Genomic DNA, 5,000 nt, shown 5'->3' with positions numbered 1-5,000 from the left:
TTCAAGGCGTTGAAGTCAGTCATAGTCAGTGATGTGACACGAGCAGGCCACAATCCTACCAAATATGCCATGCGCAATGTAGAACAGGATCACATTCGAATGAGTGGGTGGCTCGCCATCTAGTAGTCGACGAATCCTCAGCAGAATCCAGATCCAGCTCAAAAACTTCACCTATGTGAACATATGTCATCAGTTAAGTTTGGTTTATTTGATAGGGACAGACACATCATGTAGCCTAGGCTGTAGAGCAGCATAACAGAAAAGCATAATGCTACACACCCAGGACAATGTTGAATTCCTATCAAATATCATCAGTTTAAACTTAAAGTTGTGCAACATTTAAAAACAATCTTCTCAAAAGAAAAGCTATGCAAACTGCAAACCTGCAAACACTTTGTTCCTACTGCATTGCATACCATTCAGTTAAATAACCATTATCAAGTAAACGGGGTGAATACTATGAAATAACAACATAGTGTACTGAAATTGAGGTAACCTTGCAATTATACATGGGCCCGTACAGTGTTCAACACAATGTTATGAGGAGGGGCAAGACACTGGCAGCCAAACATGTGAGATAAGTTTTTGACCGTCAGCGGTTTCCAACAATCAGAGGTGGAGTTGTGCACAGCTAGGTTCGCGCAGTCAGGTTATAAACAACATTTAGAACCCATGTATAGGCCTAGAGAATTACACCTTGCACGCAATGGGTGCGTGATCACAGCATGTGAAATACAGTCTGCTTACTCCGAACTCATTTCAACCAGCCAACATCAAACTTAAGTATTAACAAAACAAAATACAAATTGCAGGTTTCACCTGAAGCATTTGGAAGTGATAGACAATATAAGACTAAGGTTACAACAGTATGGGGAAAAATAGACAAGTTGCCTTACCGAGACGATTGAAACAGAAGAAATACTCGATGGAATACTCCATGGAATCCATACTGAAAAAGAAACACAAAGGACAGGAGAGTCATAACATACACAGGGCAGCCGTGGCCTAGTGGTGAGGCAGCCGTGGCCTAGTGATAAGAAAGTTGGTCTTTTAATCTGGGGGTTGCAGGTTCGAATCCCTCTGACCGCTCACTACATCTCCATGGCTGAAGTGCCCTTGAAAAGGCACCTAAACCCACATTACTCCAGGGACTGTAAACAATACCCTGACATATAATAACTATGTCGCTTTGAATAAAATGAAAGTGTCAGCTAAGTGAAATGTAATGCAATGTAATGACATCACAGTTCATCATCAGAAATCATTGGCTCATGACTCAGGAGTACATGATCAATGCAGACAAATATATCTCCAGCACATGCATTAAGTTTTTGGTCTAAAGTAAAATGTATTCCATGGCAAACTATTATCAGCTTTTTATTTTTTTTGTTAAGAGGCTTGGTTAACACATGCCAGTTGAATTATGACTGAACAAACTAACCACGGTATGCGAATGATGATTCTCCTCTTTGGCTTCTCTGAAGTCCAGGCGAACAAAGTTGGCAGGCACAGCATCCTTTATTAGCGTTGTCATACCACGGGTGACCTTAACAAAGCATTGCTTCTCAACGTGCTCAGATCAAACCTCGGTCTCAGCGTTGATCTGTAACCATAAATACCAGCATGTATTTTAGTTCGTTAGCAAAACAACTTCATTTTGGCACAAGTATGCTACTGATTCTGGTAACACATCTGGTAAGCCATCGGATCGCTTAACACAAAATTGAAAACATAATTTTGAAATAGCGATCTGGAAATACCATATAAATGTAGCGTTGTGTAATTACACATTCATATATTTTTTTAATTAGGCTTCATTAGTCATGACAAGTTTGGCGAGCTAGCTTATTTGTGCTAGCTAATGCGTATGATTGGACATAATTATGCATCTTACCTTGAAATATGGACCAGGGTCCCTCTTGATGTGATAAATTCATTCACGCCGAAGTGCCTGCTCTTTGGCGAAACGGTGGAAAGTCTGTCCACGGTAGGATTTGTTTCTCTTTGAGGACGCAGGACTACATTTGGGCACACAGCAGTGAGGCGCCAAACAGCTGGTGTGCCGCCGGGTGTAGCGTATTACCCCTGAAGTGTACCCCTCAACGTCTTTAGAAAGTTCCGGGTGAATAAGGCGAATTGAAACAAAACAAATACTCGATGAAAGGAAGCCTCTAGTCTTCAAAACGTACATCATTCACAGAGCTGGACGCTGGCTCCAAAAGGAAACTTAAACTTCATAAAAAACGAAATATTTTCTTTTGATTGTTTCTAGCTCCAAAGAAAACTCGACTGGCTCGGCAGACGACAGACTGAAGTGAACGGCTCCAAGGGAAGCCACAGCCGGTTTCAAAATAAAAGTCCCAAATCGTAATTGTCACAGTAAAGGTTCTGCTATTTCAAATTCATTTAAGTCATGTTTTTAGCAATAACAACCCATCATTAATTCATTGTTTCACCAGAATTACCTCTATTTATTATCCCATTTTACTGTGTATGCTTTTTATAAACTATTCATTTTACATTTTCAATAGGCATTTGTCGACTGGGTTGCAGATGAAATAGGCTATCAAACAACTAGAACAGCATACAATAAATAAACAGAGGAAAGATATCTACCCAATCAGCTGATTTATTTTATTTATTTCAATGACTTGAAAATAGAAGACAGTTCAGTGCAATAGAAAATGTAACTTAAAGGTGCAATTATATTTACCAATATAAAACGTAAGATTGTTTATGACTGAAAACTCAAAATTGTGAAGGTCCACTTTTTTGTGTATTAATGTAATAAACATTAAAACCACTGCTAAAAAAATATTTGGCCACCAGCCTTGAACCACAAGAGTACAACAGTAGGTGCCATCCCATTGCCAACTAGGCCCTCATAGGCCTATTTACACAAGAGGAGAAGAGAAAATAGAGAGGGAAAGAAGAGAATGATAATAGAATGGAGGAAGAAAGGAGAGATGGGTGAGGAGGAGTGAATGGCAGAGAGGAGTTGTTCTCTTTCTCTTGCGCACACAGTCTTCTCTCTGTCCACCCTCTTTCTGTCTCTCTCCTCTCCTCTCCTCTCCTCTCCTCTCCTCTCCTCTCCTCTCCTCTCCCCTCTCCTCTCCTCTCCTCTCCTCTCTTCTCTCCCCTCTCCTCTTCTCTTCCCCTCCCCTCCCCTCTCCTCTCTTCTCCTCTCTCCTCTCCCCTCCCCTCTCCTCTCCCTCCTCATATCTCCTGCCCCCTACTCTCCACCTCCTCTCCTCTCCACTCGAGTAGCATCCAACTGCAGTTTGCAGAAGTGGGCAGGTCTGGATTTCTGAGATCTCGCCCCTCCCATTTTGGATCTCGCCCCTCCTATTTTTCCTATTATAGTAGTCTGTACAGTCCCACACCATCCCGACGTCACCCTATTTGAGAATTTGCGCCAAATGTCTTCTCCGGCGAATGCATAGTCTAGGCCTACACTGTTCTATGCACACAGCTTGTATCGTGTCTCGTCGTTTGGAGTGCTAAATAAATATATTTACTAAACACTGGACATAGAATCATTCATCAATCATAATAGGATATTCGATGGCGGTAGGCCCAAGTGTACGCCTAGCACACCAGCATACATTGATGACTATAGCTGCTTTGGACAATAATAATGCCTATGTAGGCTAATTGCGGCGTGAAGTGGTTTGCATTATGTCTCGTCGTTTGTTAAGTAGGCTAAATATGTTTACTAAACACTGGACATAGAATCATTCGTCAATCATAATAGCGCACCATATTTGAGAAATGGACCCAAATTATCTGGCGAATGCAGTAGGCTTATTCTATGCACACAGCTTGTTATCGTGTCTCGTCGTTTGAACACTGGACATAGAATCCATCAATAGCGAATGCGTTACCCTGTATTCTAGGGAGATTGTATCGTGTCTCGTCGTTTGGAGTGTTATGTACTAAACACTGGGCATAGAATCATTCATCAATAATAGTGAATGCGTAGTTCTGTAGGCTATTCTTTGCACACAGCTTGTATCATGTCTCGTCGTTTGGAGTGCTAATTAAATATATAGCCTACTAAATATAGGCCTATTTAATTTTCATTTTCCACGTTCCAATTGCATGAGTGTTTATTTCCATTTACATAGAATAATTTGTCCTTGACCTTACTTTCTCTTTCATAGTAAAGGAGAAGATTGAAACGGTCTCTGCAACTGCTTTAGGTTCCATTGATTTAATGATAATGTTAAGCGCTGTTAGACGGTTAAAAACAAAAGGTTAATGCTAAATGTGTCAGGGTGTCAGTTTGGAAACGGGGCAGATGCACGAAGGATAGGCCTACCAAAGGCTACTGCAATGGCCTGCTCAGAGTCCAGTCCCCAAAGAGATTGTGGCGACAACATCCAGGCTTTGGGACTTTGAAGAATGTGCTCATGCTTTTCAATGATGGGTAGGCCTATGTTTAATTTCGAGCGGATCACACATGGAGTAATTCACTACACAGGCGTTTTACTGCCTACTTTAGTTTTCTTGTAGGCCTAGTAGCCTACCCATCTTTCGAATTTTAAACTGGCACCAAATATCTGGTCTTCAAACTAAGATACTAAGAAGAGACACTTAATATTAATTCAAATTAGACCCATGCGTTAACAAATACTACATGTAGCTTATATTAGCTAATAATAATAATAATAGCTTATATTAATTTCCCTCGGGATTAATAAATTATACTAAACAGGGTCGCGTGCTGTTCATCGCGCGGTTCACTCAAAGCTCCCCGCTCGTGTTTCCTACACTCACCAAACCATTAGTGGAGTAGAGAGTAGATCTACGAATTTATTTGTGAAAACTCTGCGTCTCTGCTCTGCACGGTGCAGTGACTTCCAGAGCTATTTTTCTTCCCATGTAGAAGCTTAGCGCTGCCGCTGAATGACAAGGGGGAGGCACTCGATGTGCTCAGGGGGGAGGAGGAAGATGTGCTCAGGGGGGAGGAGGGAGATGTGATCCAGACCTGCCCCCCG

General features: G+C 41.5%; 1 protein-coding gene and 1 long non-coding RNA gene across 3 annotated transcripts in view; both read right to left on the bottom strand.

Moving 5' to 3' along the window:
- The window catches only part of LOC134467511 (uncharacterized), a 2,250-nt gene extending 134 nt beyond the window's left edge, over positions 1 to 2,116 (bottom strand). The window contains exons 1-4 of one of the 2 annotated variants that reach the window (XR_010038595.1): positions 1,895 to 2,116; positions 1,442 to 1,603; positions 897 to 949; positions 1 to 171 (exon numbers count right to left, since the gene is read on the bottom strand). The exon at positions 1 to 171 is cut by the window's left edge and continues 134 nt beyond it. This is a non-coding gene — a long non-coding RNA (uncharacterized LOC134467511). Of the gene's footprint in view, positions 172 to 896; positions 950 to 1,441; positions 1,667 to 1,894 lie in introns of those variants that run through there. The other variant, XR_010038594.1, reaches the window with a different exon arrangement.
- The window catches only part of LOC134467062 (protein sidekick-2-like), a 590,275-nt gene that overhangs the window by 201,173 nt on the left and 384,102 nt on the right, over positions 1 to 5,000 (bottom strand). The gene's annotated exons all lie outside the window — the stretch shown is intronic.

Source organism: Engraulis encrasicolus, chromosome 17, assembly GCF_034702125.1.
Source record: "Engraulis encrasicolus isolate BLACKSEA-1 chromosome 17, IST_EnEncr_1.0, whole genome shotgun sequence".
Lineage (NCBI taxonomy): Eukaryota > Metazoa > Chordata > Actinopteri > Clupeiformes > Engraulidae > Engraulis > Engraulis encrasicolus.
This window is presented reverse-complemented; position numbering and strand designations above follow the sequence as displayed.